This window comes from Lissotriton vulgaris, chromosome 7, assembly GCF_964263255.1.
Source record: "Lissotriton vulgaris chromosome 7, aLisVul1.2, whole genome shotgun sequence".
Taxonomy (NCBI): Eukaryota; Metazoa; Chordata; class Amphibia; order Caudata; family Salamandridae; genus Lissotriton; species Lissotriton vulgaris.
The window spans coordinates 824,840,523-824,865,415 of record NC_141695.1 but is presented as its reverse complement, the minus strand read 5'-3'; the positions used below and the strand labels follow the sequence as shown (position 1 = coordinate 824,865,415).

General features: G+C 48.2%; 1 long non-coding RNA gene across 1 annotated transcript in view; it reads right to left on the bottom strand.

The window, feature by feature from the left end:
• The window catches only part of LOC147702480 (uncharacterized), a 98,498-nt gene that overhangs the window by 867 nt on the left and 72,738 nt on the right, over positions 1-24,893 (bottom strand). The window lies entirely within an intron of this gene.

Below are 24,893 nucleotides of genomic sequence, written 5' to 3'. Positions count from 1 at the left end.
CCTACAGTGGAAATCTGTGGAGTAAAGATCTCTCATTTCATACTATTGACTATTTAGTCTATTATTCTGTGTCTCAGAAGTACCCTTTTTGGAATGCCTGAGGGACAGTTTATCGCCTGAAAAATACAATCAACAATCACAATGTTATCACATTCAGTCTTTTATGTTGCAATTCCATTTGCACAGCAATTTCTTTAAAACAATGTAATACGCCAATTACACTTTAATACATGAGTTTGTTTTAAATGTGACTCAACACACATAAACATTTGCCTAATATGCGGATCTATGTTGCTCTTCCTTTGACAACGGTTGGCACTACTTTTAGTGTGGATATGGCCGCAAGGGGTTATAAGGCGATTTACAGAGTTTCAATAAAAAGACGTTTGGGTGTAGAATACAAGGACTCGATTGCTGAAACAAATAGGACAAAGAGCTCATCAGATAGCAGTTGATAAAGACAGAAGGTATAGGAGTGCTGTTGGTAGGCATTGTCCTGACGTTTGCCCATCATCCAGAGTGTCAGGCTGAGGCATCAGTGAGGAGCTGCCTTGGGTTCACGCCCTATGAGGATCACCATCCTGTAGGGAGGAATTGCTTGAAGTCTTTCAGATTCGCTTTCTAGGTCTCGTATAAGGGGATAGTTGTGATGGTGGGGGTGTCTATCGAGTTCTGCAGTATGGGTTCAAATCCCAGGGTAAGATTTTTGATGGAAGGCGTAAAACACCCATTAGGCTGAATGGGCAGCAGTCACTGTCACCTGCAGTGGACTGGGCTGACTGGCCAGAGTTTACTGGCTGCCAGCCTGGCCTGCAATACAGCCACTGTAAAGCATTAATTTCGACTAACAGCACATTTACATTCAAAGCTATATGTATCTTAATTTGTTTTTTATGTTCTTCCTTTCAGGTCCCTCCTTTCACTTTTTCCACTGTACCTAATGATTTCCATTTTAAGCACAATAAGAAGCAGTGGCACTTAATGTTTCCACAAGTCTTAATGAGCCCAAGAAAGACGTGTGAAAGCAGCAGCAGAGACGAAAGATGCTGCAATCAGATATCGCCCCATCCCCAAATACAAAGCAGGGACCCTTTATCATTCCCATTGCAATATTAAGCGCCCATCACGTTAGACAGAGACAGTGATAAGTCGAAAGTGGTTTGCCATGGAAAGATAATATATATGAAATCAGGACTCTCCGTGGCATGAATGATTTCAGTAGTTTGTTTTATTTTCTTAGTGGCATTATAATAGGGCACTGTGTCATAAACTGCCAATAACAAAACATCATCCTGCTATAAGAGGTCAGAAGTGCCATATAAAAACAATTGAAAAACATGTCCAACATATACATCTGAATATAGGTGCTTTTCACACAGAGGTGGGCGAGTCAGCATTTTAGAATAGAACACTCCAGAATAAACTCCGTGAGTGGGTAGTATCGGATACTTTTTAATACACACTTTTTCCTCTTTGCACATATAAAAAGAAAAAACCAGCTCCACTGTAATCAGGTGTCGCAGCACACCTGGATGGCATTCGGCTATCCGGGTGGGACCCCGATGATGAAGCATGTCACCAACTAGGTTGGTGAGTGAGGGGTCTTCTCAAGGACAAAGGACGTTCTCTTCTGTGGTTTGTGGTTAACACACTAGTTTTCCTTCCCTCTACTGAGGCTGGGATTTACCCATAAGGTTCTACTCCCTTATTGTTGTTTATCTATATATCCAGGGGACAGGGAGTCCCGATCCTGCCTATATTGGCTAATACCCTTTCTCTCTTTATTGTTTACCTAGTTTGGCAGCGCAAAGCTGCAAGAGTTTTTACCTACACTTTTTATCGCCCCCCCCCCTTTTTTCTGGACCATACGCACCACCATTTTGACAGTATGAGCGACCGAAGAGATTGATGCCATTATGGGAGATCTTTCACACTTTGCGGACTCTAGTATTTCGCAAAGCATTTCACAGACCAGCGAGTGGGAAAAACTTACAGAACTAAAGAGAAACAGGATAAAAACTATCCTGCTTGGAACTATTCTAAAAGAATATGTAACTAATAAAATGGCTCCTAAGGGCCTCTTGGTAACAAATGCCCCACGCATCTTTCTGGAAGATGCGACCTTTAGAAAGGTTTGGGCTCTAATCGCATGGCACTGCACACATGATTGGATCATGTTGATTTTAAAAACAGAAGTACGTCTATCTGAGAAAATCTTAGTTGAGATCCAACTCACTGAAGGACACATAAAAGCCTCAATCACCTGCTACAAAAAAAAACTGGAAGAACTTAACAAGGAGATCAACGAGTACAAAGAGAATCTCACCCAACAAAAGGTACTAAAATTCCAGAAGGATTTAAAAAGGTTCTCTTTCGTAAAAACATACCCATACTCAGACCCAGAGTACACAGCACCTACGAAAACTGACCAAACTCGAGATTCCCCCAGTAACAGCTCAGTGAGCAGCAATTCAAGTAACTCCAGCACTGGCAGCTACAAACAGAGGGGAAGAGGAAGAGGGAGAACAACACAACAAGGCAATTGGCCACAGCTCAACCCGATGATGCAAGGCTTTCAACCACCATTCCACCACCCTCCACAATTCCAGATGTATGGCTGGCAACCACCCTTTCAATATCCACCACCTCCGCCTAACAACTATAGGCCGCCTTTTTCATGGAGGGGCGGAAGAGGCAGAGGAAAAAGCAGAGGGGGGGCCCAAGTACCTTGGGGTACGGAGGATCCAATTGTGAACCACACCCGGAGCAAGAATCAACAAGCGGGACCGAGCAGCACCTAGAACTAGTGACTAATCTTGCAACTAGACCGCTGTCACCAATTGAAGCACAGGTTCTAAATAAAGGACTAGGCTTCGTCCCAACACAACGACTAGATAAATTCCAGCTTCATTGCGAGTTAGCTGGTTTCTTTAGGAAACTAAAACTAAAAGCTTTCTTCGAAAAGAACAGCGATAACAATGAAAATCCAGACCCTAATGAGACTGGACTCCGGACAAAATCGACCTTCAATCCACCTCCACACTTAACCCCGGTGGAATTATCTACCTTTGAACAAGCTGTGTTCAATGACATTGAAGCCTTTTAATCCAAGGAACCATTTACTAACCTTACTAGGTTGGAAAGAATTGCGTTGGATAATCTAAAGAAGTGTGAAACCATCACAATCAAACCAGCAGACAAAGGGGGTGGGGTGGTGGTACTTGATACAACTATGTATAGAGCAGAATGCCTTCGTCTACTAGGGGACGTACATAACTACCGACAATTGACCTATGATCCAACTTCCGAACTGAAGAATGAAATAAAGTCCTTGATTGACCATGGTGAGGAAAGAGGATTCATCTCTAAACAAGAGGCCAATTTCCTATGCAACAGTGAGGGGAAGATCCCATACTTCTACATACTTCCCAAAATGCATAAGAACAAGCACCCTCCACCTGGTAGACCAATCGTATCAGGAATTGGGTCAGTTCTTGAACCACTGTCAAGATTCAGCGATGTGTTCCTCAGACCCTTGCTTCAAAAAACTTCCACATACCTGAAAGACACCAAGAACGTCCTACAGCTGTTAGATCAGTTGATGATTGACGAGGACACTATACTAGTCAGTCTTGACATTGAAAGCCTCTACACAAGTATACCTCAGGACGACACTCTAAGAGTACTACAAAGAGCTCTGGAAAAAGAGGATTGGGCACACAGAACACAGAGGAACTTCATCCTAGAATGTGCAAGACTGGCACTTAAAAAGAACTATTTCGAGTTTGAAGGGACCCTATACCTACAAATAGGTGGAACTTCTATGGGGAGTACCTTCGCTCTCAGCGTGACAGGTCTATATGTACACGACTTCGAGGAGAGTATCATCTTGAGCGACCAAAATCCTTTTTCCTCACACATCCTCCTCTGGAAGCGTTACATAGAAGGCGTGCTGACGATATGGCAAGGTCCAGAACAAACGCTCCTGGCCTTTTTTGATTGGATTAATATCCTAGATACCAATCTGAAATTCACACATACTAAAGACCCCACAACGATGACTTTCCTCGATTTGACAATCACTAAAGAAGGTGGACACCTAGAAACGAAGACTCACTTCAAACCCACTGCAAAGAACAATCTCCTGAAATTCGAGAGCTTTCACCCGAGACCCCTTAGGGAAACCTTGCCCTACGGACAATATCTAAGAATCAGGAGGAACTGCAGTAAAATTAGTGACTAGCGCAAACATGCAGGTGACCTAACCACCAAACTTCAAGGAAGGGGTTATCCGGACAGGATCCTCAAGAAATGCCAAAAGCGTGCGAGGAACCAACCACGTGAGGCCCTGTTGGAAGAAAATGTCAAAGAACAAGAGGCTACCCCCCTTACCTGTGTGACGACTTATAGCACAGAGTCCACTCTGGTATCAAAATCCATCAACAAACACTGAAAAATAATCAACACAGGGAATTTGAAATGGGATAAGCCTTTATTTTCCTACAAACAAGCAAGAAGCATACGTGACAGCATAGTCAACACCAGACCTAGAAAGAGTAATGAGGAACAACCCACAGTACTCAACGCGTGGGGCCTCCCCAAAGTCACAGGGCACTACAAATGTGGGAATTGCAGTGTCTGTCCCTTAACTGAAAACACCAAGACACTAAATTTGGAAGAAGGGAAGATATGGACAATTAGATAACATACCAACTGTAACAGCTCCAATGTGGTGTATCTGATCACTTGCCCCTGCAACCTACGGTATGTGGGCATGACTGACAGGAAAATAAAACAACGCATATGCGAGCACAGAAGTACGATCCACTGCCAGAAAACGATGACCAAGTTAACGGAACACTTTCTGTCTATGAAACACAGTCCAAATTACATCAAATGGACAATCATAGAACAGGTGGAGAGAGAAACTAACCTCTCCCAACGTCTTTTTGAAAAGGAACAGCGTTGGATATATAGACTTTCTACACATAAGACCGGCCTGAATGATAATATTCCTTGGAACTCTGTACTGCATTAATGGATTATATCCTCCCATACCACTCTGCAGTCACTTCCCGCTGATGGCTAACTATCTGTACCTCTCCTAACGACAGATATCATATCTGCATGCAAGTTCAGTAACTCTCCTGCGTTTTGTTTCCCCCTCAGTCCTGATCTCTGCAACTTTAACTCTCCCTTCATTGTACACATTTTTGTTATCTAACTGAGAGTTCACCTAATCTCTGGCGAACCCAACGTTTCGTCTCAATATTCTAATGCATTTATGCTCGCGGAACTAGCCTCTGTGTTTATCTTTGCCCTGCAGAGTTTACAAGGGATGGCCACTACTAAAAACTAACGCGACAGCTGATTATTTTCTTTCTACTCGAGACCAGAATACGTGTCCGAGCTTTCCAGTCGAGCCCCCACACCCTCGTCTTTCCATTGGTAACACGAGCTGTGACACATGATTGGTAGCCACGCCCTACCCGGAAGCGGGACACTCCTCATTACCGAGCCGGCGATCCTGCTCAGTAACACTACGGAGCACCCGCCAGGACGGCATAGGCACGAACGGCGCCCGTCTCTCCCTCCACAAGTAATATTGTTGCATTTGGGGCCACCTGAGCCCCTCGACCCGAGATTCGCCATGAATCGACACTCACTGTGTTCTTCCTCCCTTTAGATCATAGCGAGGATTTGGCCAGTGCGGGGTTACTCATGGAGCCGTAAATATTAGCGCTCCGAGTAAGATTGGTCTATTGTTTGACGCTTATCTTGCATGCTCACTGTACCTGACACCTGCGCTCTATTTCTCTCTTTGGATGGTGCGATACGTCCAGAATAGTGCCATTTGTAATTTAATCACGCAAGGTTCGTCATCACGTTCATGGCAACCTTGCTTTTACCTCGATCTCGAGGCACAACACCCACAATACTCGCGATCGCGTGGTAAGGACCCTCTCTCAAGGTCAGCTTGGCACTAGGCTAGGACGGTCACAGTATCATTGATACAGTGGGTGGATTCACTTCAATCACGTGGTCCTAGACCCCCGGGTGACTATGACATTAAGACGACTCTAATTAGCTTTCTTGAGATAGCATCTTATTACATGAGGTGCACTCATCACGGAGTGATTTATTACCTGTGTGTGTTTGACGTGTATGTCTAGTATACGTGTATGTTTGTTATCCACAACCATTTTTCCTCATTTTCTTTCCACAGGTTTTTTCCAGGAAACACAGGAAGAAACCAACGTTTTTATTGAAGAGACTCATTTTGAGACTCTACATCTGTTACCTACGAGGATAGGGTGCGCCTTAGTGTGCGCACACCGTCCCGCAGGTACCCCATTTGGTCCTGACGAAAACCTGTAAATTGACACATAGGTTGAAACATCTAGACCTTTTTTAACTCACATTTCTTTAGTTTTTACACCGACAGCCCACCTAGCAGGGCAACAGGTGCCTCATATTTTATTAGTACCCGAGACACACCAGAATAAACTTCGTGAGTGGGTAGTATCGGATACTTTTTAATACACACTTTTTCCTCTATAAAAAGAAAAAACCAGCTCCACTGTAATCAGGTGTCGCAGCACACCTGGATGGCATTCTGCTATCCGGGTGTGACCCCGATGATGAAGCATGTCACCAACTAGGTTGGTGAGTGAGGGGTCTTCTCAAGGACAAAGGACGTCCTCTTCTGTGGTTTGTGGTTAACACACTAGTTTTCCTTCCCTCTACTGAGGCTGGGATTTACCCATAAGGTTCTACTCCCTTATTGTTGTTTATCTATATATCCAGGGGACAGGGAGTCCCGATCCTGCCTATATTGGCTAATACCCTTTCTCTCCTTATTGTTTACCGAGTCAGCATTTTAACAGGAAGTGTTGAGGAAAGGGTCTCTCTTGGCGCCAAGGCTAGGTACAGGAGCAGAGTCATTAAAATGTTTTGCATGTGGGGCATGGCCTGAGAGCCGACCAACATGGCAGCTCACTAGCAGAGCAACACGCTTCGTCTACCTCAAATCACTACCATCGGCACAACAGTCTGTTCTTGCCCACACTGAAACACCTGCGCAACAAAAGAAGATATGTGGGGCAAAGAGCGAGCTAAAACAGCCAGAGCGATAACAGAGAATCCACAAAATCACAGGGGAGAGGCTGCTACGCACCAGTGGCACTTTCACGTTGAGAAAGGGAATAACCAACAAGAGAAAGTAGAGATGGCAGAAACATATCCCTGATAGAAGGCAGTATACTGCAGGTGAGGAACGGACAGTGGCACCCCCTCCTACCTTCCTCACCCATTCTCACCACAGTTTGGAAGGAGTGACCCCCGCAGGAAGCCGGAGCGCGCCGGCTTGGTCAATGGCACAGGTGAAGATTGAGGCAGCCCTCTGAAGCAGCCGAGCATCGGCCCGCACTGGGTGGAGAGCTTCGGTGAGCAGAGAGGTGTGAAGCATAGGGGCGCTCGGGGCTACACAAAGTGACGTGAAGCATCGGACATCGGTCCGTAGGCCAGAGGCAGCATAACAATTGAGTAGTACCGGAGAGGGAGGAGTGAGGAGCGGCTTCGGCCGGAAGTTAGGCCACAATTCAAGCACAGACAACAGAGGGAAGAGATTTATAAGCCACTTGATGTGTGGGAGCCCTGGGATTCCACAGGAATACCCTGAACAGGAGGGTGTGCTGGGTGAGGCAGCCTAAATTCAAATCATGTACAAATCCCCCCCCCCCCAGGGAGTAAGACCTCGTGAGCACAGCACTGAAGCGGGCTGAAGACTAATCAGTGTGTTGGCAGCCTGGGGGCCGACCGGCGGAGTAATTAGAATAGACGTAAGTGGCCGTCCAAAGAGACAGAAGAGACAAGTGGGGCCCCACGGACCAGAATTCTGGTAAACTAATACCCAAGATGTAAGTAAGCAAAGACGAAGGGACACCCCATACAAAGGGGACTGGAACTACTTACTGATTTACCAGCCTACAAGCAAGAGGACATAGTGGAGGAGCACTGAAGAGAGTATCTCTGGGTCCCGTAATAAGAACCCGTCAAAACTCAGAAGGCAATCACATATATTCAGCCCAAAGCTTGAGAATGAGGCCCAATGGACAACGAGGGGTGCAAGGTAACAAAATGGATAAATATGCGGTCCCCAGGCAGGCAATAGGGAGCCCGGGACAACAGATGGAGGAGCCGGCAGAACCCTCTTTAAACTCCATAATGGCAGCAACTACAGATTTAAGAGTAACAATTGAACATAAATTGGATAAAGTGGCTCTTGATGTAAACCTGCTACAAGCAGACTTTCACAAAATATTGGACAAAGTGGGGCCAACAGAGAATGAATTGGTACAGTTGCAGACAACTATGAAGCGACTAGAAGTGCAAGTACAGACACTCACAAAACAATAAGAATCCATGGCGGCAAGGCTGGAGAACCAAGAAGGGAGAGCATACAGGAATAATATAAGAGTGGTAGGGGTCCTGGAGGGGGTAGAAGGGCCGAGTGTGGACCTCTTTCTAGAAGACCTTATACTCAAACACATGTAACAAAGCACCTCTCAAACTACTTCTTCATTGAATGTGCGCACAGAGCCCCGATCTCCAGGCCAAAACCGGGAGCAACGCCAAGAACAATCATAGCTCGGATCCTAAACTACCAAGATAGGGATGCAATACTACAAGCTGTATGCACGTACGGAATCCTTTAGTATGAAAATGCAATCGTGAGGTTCTTCCCAGATTTCACAATGCAGGTACAACGACATAGAAGAAATTTTGAAGCAGTCGAGAGAGAGCAGCGTAATAAGGAGATCAAACACATGATGTTATTTCCTGCAAAACTGAGAGTCATGGCAGAAGGTAAAACCTGCCACTTCAACATGCCCGAAGGGGGTCTGAGAATGGCTGGTGTACATTGAGTCTCAACTCCCCAAAAGACAGATGACAGGGACCACCGAAAGATCGACAGTAGGAAGAACAGAAGAGAGGGTCATAACGCCGATTGATAAGCGATTAGATGAAGGGACTGGAACACTTTGAAACGGCATTGAATGGATTCTAATACTAGTGAACATTGAGATCGCTGGCTCCACACAAACAAAGGGGTTAGAACTCAAGAATCAGGTTATATCCTCTGATAATAAAAGGGGAGTGGGAGTGGGAATTCAATGGAACTTACTATGCTCAGCAGTAATAGTACTATGATTGACACCCAGGGGTGAAGGGGTGAGCAACGATAGTTCGCCACACTAATCAGCACTTGCCCATCCCAATTAAGTTAGCAAAGTTACGAGGGCGACAGGTGCTCTGGGGTGGTGAGTGTTTTTTTTAAACCCGTCTAGCAGGGTAGCAGAGAGGGGGATGTTCTGAAGTTGGGGCTCAGGGCATTATTACCAATATAGTGGGATTGTTTATTGTTTGTTGGAGAAATGTCAAGTTGCAGTACACTTGAAAGGTCCAATACAGGATGGGGGAGGTCCTAGGGAGGCGATCTCTTCGGAGACACAGTGGGTGCTAATGACCAAGACAGATAAAAGGTTAAAGAGTATGACCGGCTCTCAATTGAAAGCTACAAACCTAAATACACAGATTCAATGGGGACATAAGAGACTCAACTATCTGAAAATCATATCCTGGAATGTGAATGGGCTGGGTAATTCTATTAAGTGCACAGTGGTACTACAGTATCTTCAGAGGTACACCCCTGACATTGTGCTACTCCAAGAAACACATCTGACGGGCAATAGATATAAAACACTAGAGAGATATGGCTACAAACGTATAGTGTATGCAGGCTACACGGCAGGCTCGAGAGGGTTGGGGATCCTAGTTAGAAACACTCTCCTTTAACAGTAAATAAAATCAGGGAGGACCCACTGGGGAGATATGTTGCACTAACAGGGCTGTGGGAGGGACAGGTCCTGAACATAAGGTTGTTCTACATACCACAACCCTGCATGCGGACACCATGCTGGTGCTGGGGGCTCTGCTTGTTGACCTCTGGTTGGGAATCCCAGTCCTGGAGGGGGACATGAACGTAACTATGGAACCAGAGATAGACAGGGAAACAAAAGCTAAAAAGGGTAGGGGGACTGAACCACTAAAGTCATTTGTGAAGGCCATGGGGCTGATCGACCTTTGGCGTACACATATTCCTAGGGCAAGACAATATACCTACTATTCAGTGGTACATGGCAGCTATTCCCGTTTAGATCACATTCTGACACATGTGAAGAATACCGGATTATTCCGAAGCACGGTATTAAAAGCGTGGGGCATATCAGATCACTCACCAGTGGAGGTAACACTCCAGGGCCTACTGAAAACCACCATGCTGCCACCCAGAGCAGGTCCCTGGGTTTTCCAAAACTAGTTTCTAGAGGATCAGATCAGGGAAAGGACAGAACTTTACTTTAAAGACAATAAGGGATCAGTGAACTTGCCATGCACCCTATGGGAATCATATGAAATACGCAATACGCGGATATATACAAGCCCTGATAGTGGGTCAAAGGAAACAAAAGAACATCCAGTGGGAGACCTTAGAGAAGGAAATAATATAGTTGGAAGCAAAGGCACTAGAAGGAGAGGGTCTGACCCTACGATTATGCACTGCATTGCCCTTAAGCCACAGGAAATGAAAGACTTCGGTGAAAATGCGGCCAGATCCTTGGCGCTCACGTCGCAGAGGTGACTGTATGACATGGGTGAGAAGGCTTATAAAATGAAAGCCGGGCTGGAATACAGGGGATAGAGTGAAGTTGTGTAATGGAAATACGAGGCTGCTAGGGGAGGGTACAAGTAATGGGAGAAGAGTTAGCGAAGGCCTTTGCACAATATTATGAAGGAATATATACCTCCAGCCCAGTTAGGATGGAGAGTGATTGTCAAGAACTGCTTTCGGGAATACATCTCCCAACACTGATAGCTAAGGATATGAATGAACTAGAGAAAGACCTTACGGTTGAGGATTATGGGGGCTATAAGGGATCTACAAGCAGGGAAGGCCCTTGGACCAAACGGACTGCCGGCAGAACTCTACAAGGGTGTGGCAGGCATGGTTGCGCCACATCTGCTGAACATGTTTATAGCAGCAAGGGAAAGGGGGTACCTGCCAGAAGACCAACGAAAAGCCACGATAGTAGTGATCCCCAAGGCAGGCAAACCCCCAGAAGAGTGCAGCTCCTACAGGCCTATCTCTCTGTTAAGTTTAGAGGCTAAAATCCTGGCTAAGGTCCTGCCTTGGGGCTGTGGTTGCATCCCTGATACACTCGAACCAGACTGGATTCATGCCAAAACTAAGTACTAGACTAAACCTGAGGCGCCTGTATGGGGTGATGCATTTGACTAGGTCAAAGGCAGGAGAAGATGCAATGCTGCTATCAATGGACGCAAACTACTCTATACACATCCACCGGCTAGAGTGTGACAAGGCAGGGATGTCCACTGTCCCCATGCTGTTCGCATTGGCATTCAAACCTCTTACAGCCTGGGTACGAGATGGTCCTCTGGTGACAGGGATATGGAGGCGATGGACACTGAGAAGAATGCATATCCTTATATGCAGAAGATGTGCTGCTGTACGCCACTAGACCCCGTGTCTCAATAAACAGACTGCTGCAGATATTCATGCTATTCGGCAGCTACTCAGGATATCAAATAATTGGGACAAATCTCTCCTTTTTGGACTGACAGAGATGGCCCAACCTCTTCCACTTAGGAAGATAAAGCTCCAAACGAAAGAAAAATTTGAATAGTTGGGCATCACTATCACGCGGACAGAGATAGAATACCCTGAAGACAACTTGGTGACACAATTAGAGCGTATGAAAAGTGATGTGGCTCTTTGGAAGAGCCAACTGGTCTCACTTATGGGAAGGGAAGTCCTCTTTAAAAAGATGAAACTTGCACAAATGATATATGTCCTACAAAATACCCCATATACAGTACCAATAGGTTTTTTAGGATCAAATAATTTTTATTGGTAACCACAGAACAAATCGGATACACAGCAAGCCGCCTACAACCCACAACGGGCCAGCTGAAAATTCAAATATTATCAACTTTGCATGGCAGTAAACTTAGCACTGTAGCACTGAGTACAATGGAAAAGTTTCATGCGAAACAAAAAAACGAATTGAAAACAGAAATAACAAAACTCAAAACTGTAACTAGCCCTAACCCACCACCACCCTTGACCCTTCCGACTTGACTAATCATGCTATGTGGAGAATCAATATTTGGTCTGCCCTAGTTCAGAGTGCCTGGAGTCCTGCGGCAGGAGACTGAGAATGTATAAGTAGGACAGACATGTCAGTTCCCTGAACTCTTTGGACAGGATAGTAATGAATAGGGACCATATAGTCATGTAACTTGTAGGGTCAGAACTGGCCGCCATCGACAACCTCTCCATGCTCAACAAGGACTAGAATTGATTGAGCCATTGTCTGTGGTCCGGAATTTTGTCTGAACCCCAGTGAGCCAAAAGGAACCTGTGCACTTCTTTAAGGGCTAGAGCAATCTGTTGGTCTCTAATCGACAGGAAAGGGTAAGTGAGGGCATTAGGGAGCCCGAGGAGAATGTATGCAGGGAATCGGGAAATGTAGTTTTGAAGGCATTATCAATGTCGTCCAGGACCATCTGCCAAAATCTCGTAAGCTTGGGGCAGTTTCACTAAAGTTGTGTCAAGGTCCTGGGGTTGCCGCAGCCACGCCAGCAGAGACCATTGCATAGTGCGTTCCGTTTCTGAATGCGTGCAGGGGTGTAGTACCAGTAAGAGATAATTGTGTATGCCGTTTCACTGAGACCTGCATTATGGGCCATGTGGTGCATCCTATAAAATATACCCCCCATTCTATGTCTGTGAGACTATGCCCAAGTTTAGTCTCACAGCGGATCTGACCTGGAGTCTTGTGGCTTTGTGTTATTTTCAAGTGACTATAGAATTCTGATGCATATTTCTTGTCATCTTTTTTGAGGAACAGCCATTTCTAAAAGGGGGTCATAGATCTGCTGGTTTTAGGGCGTGCCTCTGGGTTGAGCAACCAATGGGACAGTGTGTGGGTAAAACTATCTTGTTCATGCAGGGAATATTGAGTCTGGAGTAGTTCAAATGGTCATGATTGTAGAAGCAGCAGATAAGTTTGCAGCCCCCTGCTATCCAATGCTTTGCAATGCCTGGGGACATACTGAGGAAAAACTCCGGATTCGCAAACAGAGGAGTCACAGGAAAAGGGAAGGATGAAAGCCCAGCAGTCTCCACCACCGTATCCCATATTTTCAGTGTGGAGCTGGTGACTGGGTAAGAGTAGAGACCTCAAGATCCATGGGCACGGGGGAGCCAAACTTCTCTCCAAATATGTGAGCCCACTACCGTTTGGTCCATAAAGACCCAGTGTTTCTCAGTCATTGCACGGTTCCACTCTATCAGATATCTTAGCTGCGCAGCTTTGTAATATCGTAGAACTTTAGGCACGGGTAAGCCGCCCTCTTACTTAGTTTGTTGCAGCAATTGCTTTTGTAATGCCCTCACTTACCCCATATAAAGTGATAAATCTCTTTTTGGAGATTGCGTTGCTCCAGGAGGGGAGGAGAGGGGAAGTGTCCGGAAGAATTGAGGGGTCGGGGACGGACATTTATTTTCACCACCGCTATTCTACCCAGCCACGAGAGAGATAAACGCTGCCACACTTCTAAGTCCTTACAAATTGAGGCCAAGAGTCTCAAGTAGTTAGCCTGCGTCGTTTTTGAGAGGCTCCGTGCCAATACTAATCCCAAGTACGGACGATCAGCCTTGAGCCATTGGAAACCGTACTGGGAACACAGCATTTGCTCTATGCTCTAGATTGATGGTGAGGTTGAGGTTTAGGATTCTTGACTTAAGCAGTTGTCTTTGAAGCCCGAGACAGCACCCAATGCATTCAGCTCTGATATAATAGCAGGGAGCGAGGTCAGGGGGTGAGTAATGGAGAATATCATATTGTCTGCGTAAAGGCTTATCTGGTGATTATCAGCCCCAAACAAAATGCCCGAAACCCTGTGGTTGTCTCATAATCTCTGTGCAAAGGGCTCTATATATAAGGCAAAGAGAAGTAGGGAAAGCGGACAACCTTGCCTTGTACCTCTCCCAACGGTGAATCCACTACAGCTCACACCATTTACTCGCACCACTGCACTAGGAGCCCTGTATATGCTTCTAATCCACCGTTTAAATTGCTCTTCCACCCCAAAACACCTGAGAGTTGTGAACAGGTAGGGCCAGTGCACTCTATCAAACACCTTCTCTGCATTAATAGCCATCAATAAAATGACACACGTGTTTGGTATTATCCCTGCATTGACGGGAGGGGATAAAGCCTGCTTGGTAAGGGCCTACGAGGCCAGGCATTTAGGGATTAAGCCAATGAGCCAGGATGCTAGCAAATAACTTTGCAACAGCATTAAGCAAAGAAATCGGGTGGTACGAGCTGCAGAGTTTAGGATCTTTGGCGGGTTTCGGAATCACTGAAATAGAAGCCTGTAGCATAATATCCATAAGTGTGCCCATGTTCGCAAAGGAATTAAAGAGGCGGGTCAGGAGAGGAGCCAATTCCCTACAAAAAGTCTCTAAAAAAATGGCGCTGACCCCGTCCGGGCCTGGTGATTTCATTGGTTTTTGTCACACAATTGCAGAGATCACTTTATCAGTTCAAATGGGTTGGTTGAGGAGCTGTGATTCAGCGGGCAGAAGTGGTTTGACTGCTGCTGACTGTACATAGGCCAGGGAGTCCGAGACAATCGCGGGGTCCCTGGTGTATAAATTAGTGTAGAATGCTTGAAACTCGGCCGCAATGGCTGAGGCTTCAGGCGATGCCAAGCCATTGTGCATCTGTATGGACTTGAGTGTTTGCGCGTGCTGCTTGCTGCACAGGCAGTGTGCCAACATCTGTCCCCCTTTATTGGTCCCTACATAAAATTTGTGCTTAAGGCGAAGCATCGCGTATTTGGCTCTGTCTAAATCAAGGTGCTTAAATTACAATCTCTCCTGTTCTAATCTATGCCAAATTCTGGGAGCCCCAGTGTGCTTGTGTATTGACTCTAGTTTGAAACCTGACTTGAGAGCATCCCAGACTGAGGAGAGGCGGACCTCCCCATGTCGTTATGGGCTAGGTAATCCGTAATTGTTAGCCTAATTGATGAGACCACTACGGGGGAGTGTAGCAGCATTTCTCGTAGGCGCCCTGGCGGAGGCTGTTTAAGGGGCGTATGTGCTGTTAAAGTGAGTGTGGTAGCCGCATGATCCGACAATGAGCGGGGCTCAATGGAAGAGGCTGTTGTCCGGTTCAACTCCGCGAGGGAGGTTAGGAAGTGGTCTAGGCGATTGTAAGTTTCATGCACCGCTGAATAAAAGGTATAGTCCCCTGCATCAGGGTGCTGCAAATGCAAAATATTGCACAACCCAGAGCCAGCTAACCAGGCTAGCCCCTTGGGGGAAAAAGTCCCCGCGTGCCTGGTTCTTTGCCTAGAGTGATCCAGTGCTGCGTCCATTATGATGTTGAGTTCTTCACCCACCAAAATTTCCTGATCAGGGGACTGAAGGACCTTAGCCAGAGCATCAGTTATAAAGTCCTCCTGTTGTTTGTTTGGAGCGTAGAGTGAGCCTATTGTGATGTGAAATGCGCCTATTTGCACCCAGAAGGCCATGAACCGTCCCTTAATCTCAAAGCAAGTGCCCAAGATCACTCAGTTAAACTGTTTGGAGAAAATGATAGCCACCCGCCTTCTTCCCTTTTCCCTATGACCAGAATTGCTGAGGAAATCTCTTGGTAGGTATTCTATGTGTGTCCTGAGCGAGCAAATGTGTTTCTTGGAGCAAGCATATGTTCCCTTGCGAGTGTTCTAAAAATGAAAGGATCGCTGACCTCTTCATAGGGTTGTTGAGGCCTTTCACATTAAGACTTAAGTATTTTTATCTCCATTGACTAAGGGAAAGAGAGGGCTAAGCAGATGCAGGCGTACAATGTTGGAGGCTGGCTGCGAGGTGCGAGAGAGTCAAGCGCTCTGGGGAGGTCATGGTGAACTAGAGATTGGTTAGCCTGTGCAACAATAGACAGTCGAAAGGGAAACCCCAAAATTAAACCCCTAAAACCAAATAAAAAACTAGAATGAACAAGAAGTCCAACGAATTCTTCATGTCTTGGAAGGCCATATCCGTGGGGTCGGCCAGGGCAGGTAAGCCTGCAGGTAACATTAGAATTGGGTGTCTCCCTCCTCACCCCGATACAAACCTCCCCCATAAAAACGTAATGTACCTCACATGGGGGGATCAGCATTAGGTTTGTTTTTGCTGGAGAGAGAATGCAGTACCTCTGACTGTTCTCTAGCCATAGTGGCTGGATCCTGACAATGAAGTTCTGGGCGCAAACCTCTCCTGCTACCACAAGTGTTCCTGCCCTGGGTCTTCTCGCCAGACAATGAACAAAGGGAATCTTAACTGCAAATTTCTGAACTGAGAATCTGACAAACCTCCATCAGGGAGTGCAATTGATGAGTTTTACCGGAGAATTGGAAAATAAGGCGGAATGGGTGGCCCCAGGTGTAGGCAATATCCTGGGATCAGAGTTGGCTGGTGACTGGACGAAACTCCTTCCTCTTCTGCAAAGTGGAGGCTACCAAGTCCTGAAAAAGTTGAACGGTGTGGCTTTTAAATTGCAGTTGTTGATCAGGCCTGGCAGCCATGAGAATCAGTTCTTTTTTCTTTAAAAGTTGTGAACACATACCAGTACATCAGGAGGCGGGTGAGGTGGTGCACAGGGGGGACCAACTCTACGGCAGCGATCTATTTTGGTGTTACTTAGCCCATTGTCTTAGGATGCTCCTGAATAGGGCCTAAACATAGCCCTCGAGGTCGGTGCCTTCTGCGCTTGAGGGGACTACCCGGGCAAGTATGTAATTCCTTCTCTATCTGTTTTCCAGATCTTCGGAGTCAGCCTGAAGGTCTAATTGCTAGTCCTGTAGTCAAATGATCCTAATAATTTTTTTTTTAAGAAGTTGATAGCGAACTATGGAAACTCCTTAAGGGACGGGCGGTTCAAGGATAGCGTTAACTAAACTCCAAAGAAGTGTATATAACGGAGGCCTAGCAATTCAATCAATCAATCAATCAGAACAATTTGTAAAGCGCTACTAGGGTCTCAAGGCGCTGGGGGGGTCCAGATTAAAAAAAATATTTCTGGGCTTCACAGATGGTAACAATAAATGACTCGTTTTTAACAGACAGAAATGAACCGGCATTCCGAGTAGACCATCTAGTGATCGGAAAGAGGGGCTACACAAGAGCACTATACCAGAACAGCACCAGAACATGAATGCCTCCACATACACAAGTGGTACTAAATGCATGGGAAAGGGCCACATAATTCTTAGGATGGGACAATAAGTTAACAAAACAGAGTGCTTTATGGGATAGCAACATGTTGAAAGAGGTAGGCGAGCTACAGGGGTTCAGCAAATGGAGGCTACTGGACATATTCCACTTAGGAGATGTATGGAGGGGTTTGGCAATAATCCCATTTGAAGATCAACAAAAAGAATGCAGGTTAGCAAACAGAGATAGATATAGATAATGCAATTAGGGCATGCACTCCGAGGGTAAATTCAAGAAGGGGATCAACTACCAGAATATTCCCCCTGGGAGGATCGGTTTTTAATTGACCCGATCTGCGATAAGGCAACCTCCTTAATTTACGGGACAATAATTAACAACTTGTCCGATCCATTGGGAGCCCTCAGGGAAGCTCGGGAAGGGGATATAGTACTGCTAATGGAAGACAACTGGACTTAAGCAATACAAAGTCCCAGAGAGGTAGCGGTCAGAGCACGATTTCGGCAGGTCCAGGCTTAGAATTCTGCATAGATCCTACTACCCGAGAATAGTGTTGCACAAGATAGGAAATTGCCCCACTGAACAAGGTGATGCAATTGCAGGGGTACCTTCTTCCACATCATTTGGGGATGCCGGGTCATTCATAAATACTGGGAAGGGGTGACACAAAACAATTCTGAGGTCCTAGGGCAAGATATACCCTTAGAGATCAGATAGCAGATCTTATGCGTCATGGGTGAGCAGACGTGGCAAAAATATCAGAAGATGTGGCTAATGGTGGCATCAGGAGTAGCCAAGAGGAACATTGCTAGGGTCTGGGGGCATGGCTTCCAAAGAAGGTAGGGCAATGGAAGTCCGACCTGGACTGTGGCACTGCAGCTGAAAAGGTGGTGCACAAGAGCAGAGGTTGCCCCCAGAAATGAGAGAAAAAATGGAGCTGATGGACGAAATAAAGGGTAATCTAAAGGGTTGGCGTAGTACAAGGGAACAGCAAAAAGTTTAAATGAAACACGCACAACCTAGGTATTTAGAGTTGTGAATTTTGTTGCATGCCTCTGGGGTGTCACTTCCTGGTCAAAAAGTGTGGTTTGTAATGAATAATAGTAGTGTCTCCTGATTAAGAGGCGTCCCCCTGAGCACAGCGTCAAACACCCATCCAGTGGGTATTACAGAAGTTAATCAGACTCCAATACAGTTCAATCTTCTTTTAAGTGAACCAAAATCGCATTTATTCATGCCATTAAATATTACGTTCATCATGGGAAGAAAACATCATCCGATATCTTATTTCAGATCATTCAGTATAATGAATTCCATCCCGACGCATTTCGGCAGACAGATAGCCTTCGCCAGGGGACCAAAAATCTGTAACAAATCGTAAGCAATGATACAATGAGGAAACCAGCCAACGAAAATGTTGGTGAAAATATAAATAAAAGAAATAACCTATGGGTGAGGTTCATGCATAATGAAATTGGTGCTAAAAGTGTTGAAAGTGTGTGAAAACAACGAAACAGACACTACATGTGACCATCCTATATTGTAGACGTTATTGGATGATTGAGAGGCGCATCACAGTGAAGGAGCTCATGGCGCTATAAAAATATACCATGCCGGTATTCAATCGATAAATACATGCAGCGAGGTGCAGCCGACCTTAAATTAACACGTGGTGACGAATCTAACAGAAGAATTGAAGAGAGAAAACCCTGCATGTGTACACAAAAGAAACAAACACTATATGTGACCATCTAATATAGTGGAAGTTGTTGGACGCATGAGAGGCGAATAACAGTGAAAGAGCTCAGGGGTGGCCTTAGGCATGTGCGAGCTGTGCACCTGCACAGAGCCGCCAAACCCCAGGGGCTGCCACGCCAATATATATCCTTAATATAATAATCCTCTGAGGATGGATACATATTTGTGTGGCGGCCCCTGGCAGGGATTTGGCGGCCTCCAGCTCTGTTCTACTTCCAAACACCCTGACCGCCCCCTCTTCACTGGCCTCTGCGCCTGCGTTCCTCCGGGGGCCCCTACCTACGCTCCCTGCCCAGGGCCGCCATGAGCCTAGAGCCGCCCCTGAAGAGCTCATGGAGCTATGAAAAATACCATGCCAGTATTCAATCGATAGATACATGCAGTGAAGTGCAGCCGGTATAAACTTGTGGAACGTAGGTAATGCGACTTCACACAGTTTGTGCACTTTTGAATATCATGGCATGTCAGGCAGCAGTATGTGACACACCCACTCGCTACCATATTATGTACACATGCTGGGTTTTCTCTCTTTAATTCCCCTGTCAGATTCTTCACCACGTGTTAATTTTTACCAGCTGCACCTCGCTGCATGTATCTGTCGATTGAATACCGGCATGGTATTTTTTTATAGCACCATGAGCTCTTTCACTGTTATTCGCCTCTCACGCGTCCAAAAATTTCCACTATATTAGATGGTCACATGTAGTGTCTCATTTCGTCCCAACGGGATTTCTTCAAGGCTGTTTGTGTTTTTTTCTTCACAGCAGTAATACACAACGTCAATTCATGGCACATCAGGTTGCATTGCTACAAGTGAAATTCTATCACGTCACTGTTAGTAAATTGGTCACTCAACATTCTTATAACAAGCATTGGCATAGCCAATAGGTCTCGCATTTGGGACCTTATAAGTGTTTAGCCATGCAACAGTTGGTGTTGTTGCACCAAGGATATTCTGCTGCATAACTAAATACTTATAGGGTCCAAAAAGCGAGACCTATTGGCTATGCCAATGCTTGTTTTTCTGTGTTGCATTTTTGTTCAAGTTGCCAGATCTAAAATAGCTGGACATGGTTTTTGTTAACAGTTCTTTGCATCAAATGAACATGTTTTCATTGCTCTGAATGTTGTTTCCATTCTGGTTGTAGGAAGCAGTCATTGCCGGGGGTGTGGGGGCTGCCTAGCTGTGCGAATGCGCTGAACTTTGCAAATGACAAAAAGCCTGGCGCAGGCACAGTTTACAAGTTTGGAGTGAGTGAGCCCCAGGCAGCATGATTCACTCACACAGGTGTTCATGCACTGCACCTGCATACTCAGCATGGTTTAAGGAAACTTGACCCACTACCTCCCAGGCATGGAACACATATTTATCAAGAAACTCTGAGAAGAACATGCCTGCTGCACGGCCGGCTGGTGGTGTGTGTGCCTGGTGAAAGAGTGCACTGACGGCTGGTGGTGTGTGTGCCTGGTGAAAGCGTGCACTGACGGCTGGTGGTGTGTGTGCCCAGTGAAAGCGTGCACTGTCGGCTGATGGTGTGAGTGCCCGGTGGAAGCATGCACTGACGGCTGGTGGTGTGTGTGCCAGGTGAAAGCGTGCACCGACGGCTGGTGGTGTGTGTGTGCCTGGTGAAAGCGTGCACTGATGGCTGGTGGTGTGTGCCTGGTGGAAGCATGCACTGACAGCTGGTAGTGTGTGACGGCTGGTAGTGTGTGTGCCTGGTGAAAGTGTGCACTGACGGCTGGCGGTGTGTGTGCATGGTGGAAGCCTGCACTGACGGCTGGTAGTGTGTGTGCCTGGTGGAAGCGTGCACTAAAGGCTGGTGGTGTGTGTGCCCAGTGAAAGTGTGCACTGACGGTTGGTGGTGTGCATGCCCGGTGTAAATGTGTGCACTGATGGCTGGTGGTGTGTTTGCCCGGTGAAACCATGCACTGATGTCTGGTGGTCTGTGTGCCTGGTGGGAGCTTGCACTGATGGCTGGTGGTGTGTGTGCCTGGTGGAAACGTGCACTGACGACTGTTGGTGTGTGTACCTGGTGGAAGCGTGCACTGATGGCTGGTGGTGTGTGTGCCTGGTAGAAGCGTGCACTGACATCTGGTGGTGTGTGCCTGGTGGAAGCGTGTACTGATGGCTGGTGGTGTGTGTGCCTGGTGGGAGCTTGCACTGATGGCTGGTGGTGTGTGTGCCTGGTCAAAGCGTGCACTGACAGCTGTTGGTGTGTGTGCCTGGTGGAAGGGTGCACTGATGGCTGGTGGGGTGTGTGCCTGGTTGAATCGTGCACTGACGGCTGGTGGTGTATGTGCCTAGTGGAAGCGTGCACTGACGGCTTGTGGTGTGTGCCGGGTGGAAGTGTGAACTGACGGCTCGTGGTGTGTGTGCCCGGTGGAAGCGTGCACTGACGGCTGGTGGTGTGTGTGCCCAGTGAAAACATGCACTGACGGCTGGTGGTATGTGTGCCTGATGGAAGCGTGCACTGACGGTTGACGGTGTGTGTGGCTGGTGGAAGCTTGCACTAATGGCTGGTGGTGTGTGTGTGTGTGCGTGGTGGAAGCATGCACTGATGGCTGGTGGTGTGTGTGCCTGGTGAAAGCGTGCACCGATGCTGGTGCTGCATGTTCCCGGTGAAAGCGTGCACCAAAGGCTGGTGCTGTGTGTGCCTGGTGGAAGTGTGCACCAACGGCTGGTGGTGTGTGTGCCTGGTGAAGGTGTGCACTGACAGCTGGTGGAGTGTGTGCCTGGTGGAAGCGTGCACTGATGGCAGGTGGTGTGTGTGACTGGTGAAAGCATGCACTGAAGGCAGGTGGTGTGTGTGCCCGGTGAAAGCGTGCACCGACGGCTGGTGGTGTGTGTGTGCCTGGTGAAAGCGTGCACTGATGGCAGGCGTTGTGTGCCTGGTGGAAGCATGTGCCAGGTGGAAGCATCCACCGACAGCTGGTAGTGTGTGTGCCTGGTGAAAGTGTGCCTGACGGCTGGTGGTGTGTGTGTGCGCCCGGTGGATGTGTGCACTGACGGCTGGTAGTGTGTGTGCTTGGTGGAAGCGTGCAATGAAGGCTGGTGATGTGTGTGCCCAGTGAAAGCGTGCACTGACGGCTGGTGGTGTGTGTGCCCAGTGAAAGCGTGCACTGATGTCTGGTGGTGTGTGTGCCTGGTGGAAGCGTGCCTGGTGGAAGCGTGCACTGACTGCTGGTGGTGTGTATGCCTGGTGGAAGCGTGCACTAACGGATGGTGGTGTGTGCCTGGTGGAAGCGTGCACTGATGGCTGGTGGTGTGTGTGCCTGGTGGGAACGTGCACTGACGGCTAGTGGTGTGTGTGCCTGGTCATTGCGTGCACTGATGGCTGGTGGTGTGTGTGCCTGGTGGAAGCTTGCACTGAAGGCTGGTGGTGTGTGTGCCTGGTGAAAGCGTGCACTGATGTCTGGTGGTGTGTGTGCCTGGAGGAAGCGTGCCTGGTGGAAGCGTGTACTGACGGCTGGTGGGGTGTGTGCTGGTGGAAGCGTGCACTGACGGCTGGTGGTGTGTGCCTGGTGGAAGCGTGTACTGATAGCTAGTGGTGTGTGTGCCTGGTGGGAACGTGCACTGGTGGCTGGTGGTGTGTGTGCCTGGTCATTGGGTGCACTGATGGCTGGTGGTGTGTGTGCCTGGTTGAAGCGTACACTGATGGCTGGTGGGGTGTGTGCCTGGTGGAATTGTGCACTGACAGCTGGTGGTATGTGTGCCTAGTGAAAGCGTGCACTGACAGCTGGTGGTGTGTGTGCCTGGTGGAAGCATGAACTGACGGCTGTTGGTGTGTGTGTGTGTGCGTGGTGGAAGCATGCACTGATGGTTGGTGGTGTGTGTGCCTGGTGAAAGCGTGCACTGACGGCTGGTGGTGCATGTGCCCGGTGAAAGCGTGCTACGACGGCTGGTGGTTTGTGTGCCTGGTGAAAACGTGCACTGACTGCTGGTGGAGTGTGTGCCTGGTGGAAGCGTGCATTGATGGCTGGTGATGTGTTTGCCTGGTGAATGCGTACACTGACGGCTGGTGGTGTGTGTGCCCGGTGAAAGCAGGCACCGACAGCTGGTTGTGTGTGTGTGCCTGGTGATAACGTGCACTGATGGCTGGTGGTGTGTGCCTGCTGGAAGCATGCACCGACGGCTGGTAGTGTGTGCCTGCTGAAAGTGTGCACTGACAGCTGGTGGTGTGTGTGCCTAGTGGAAGCGTGCACTGACGGCTGGTGGTGTGTGTGCCTGGTGGAAGTGTGAACTGATGGCTGGTGGTGTGTGTGCCCCGTGGAAGCGTGCACTGACGGCTGGTGGTGTGTGTGCCCAGTGAAAGCATGCACTGACCGCTGGTGGTATGTGTACCTGGTGGAAGCGTGCACTGACGGTTGACAGTGTGTGTGCCTGGTGGAAGCTTGCACTGATGGCTGGTGGTGTGTGTGTGTGCGTGGTGGAAGCATGCACTGATGGCTGGTGGTGTGTGTGCCTGGTGAAAGCGTGCCCTGATGGCTGATGGTGCATGTGCCCGGTGAAAGCGTCAACCAAAGGCTGGTGCTGTGTGTGCCTGGTGGAAGTGTGCGCCAACGCCTGGTGTAGTGTGTGTCTGGTGAAGGCGTGCACTGGCAGCTGGTGGAGTGTGTGCCTGGTGGAAGCGTGCACTGATGGCTGGTGGTGTGTGTGACAGGTGAAAGCATGCACTGAAGGCAGGTGGTGTGTGTGCCCGGTGAAAGCGTGCACCGACGGCTGGTGGTGTGTGTGTGCCTGGTGAAAGCGTGCACTGATGGCTGGCAGTGTGTACCTGGTCGAAGCATGTGCCTGGTGGAAGCATGCACCAACGGCTGGTAGTGTGTGTGACTGGTGAAAGTGTGCACTGACGGCTGGTGGTGTGTGTGTGCGCCTGGTGGAAGTGTGCACTGGCGGCTGGTAGTGTGTGGGCCTGGTAGAAGCACGCACTGAAGGCTGGTGGTGTGTGTGCCCAGTGAAAGGATGCACTGACGGCTGGAGGTGTGTGAGCCCGGTGAACGCGTGCACTGATTTCTGGTGGTGTGTGTGCCTGGTGGAAGCGTGCCTGGTGGAAGCGTGCACTGACAGCTGGTAATGTGTGTCTGGTGGAAGCGTGCACTGATGGCTGGTGGTGTGTGTGCCTGGTGGGAACGTTCACTGAGGGCTGGTGGTGTGTGTGCCTGGTCATTGCGTGCACTGATGGCTGGTGGTGTGTGTGCCTGGTGGAAGCGTTCACTGATGGCTGGTGGGGTGTGTGCCTGGTGGCATCGTGCACTGACAGCTGGTGGTGTGTGTGCCTGGTGGAAGCGTGAACTGACGGCTGGTGGTGCATGTGCCCGGTGAAAGCGTGCACCGACGGCTGGTGGTTTGTGTGCCAGGTAAAAGCCTGCACTGACGGCTGGTAAAGTGCGTGCCTGGTGGAAGCGTGCACTGATGGCTGGTGGTGTGTGTGCCTAGTGAAAGCGTGCACTGACGGCTGGTGGTGTGTGTGCCCGGTGAAAGCGGGCACCGACAGCAGGTTGTGTGTGTGTGCCTGGTGATAGCGTGCACTGATGGCTGGTGGTGTGTGCCTGCAGGAAGCATGCACCGACGGCTGGTAGTGCGTGTGCCTGCTGAAAGTGTGCACTGACGGCTGGTGGTGTGTGTGCATCTGGTGGAAGCGTGCACTGACAGCTGGTAGTGTGTGTATCTGGTGGAAGCGTGCACTGAAGGCTGGTGGTGTGTGTGCCCAGTGAAAGCGTGCACTGATGGCTGGTGGTGTGTGTCCCGGTGAAAGTGTGCACT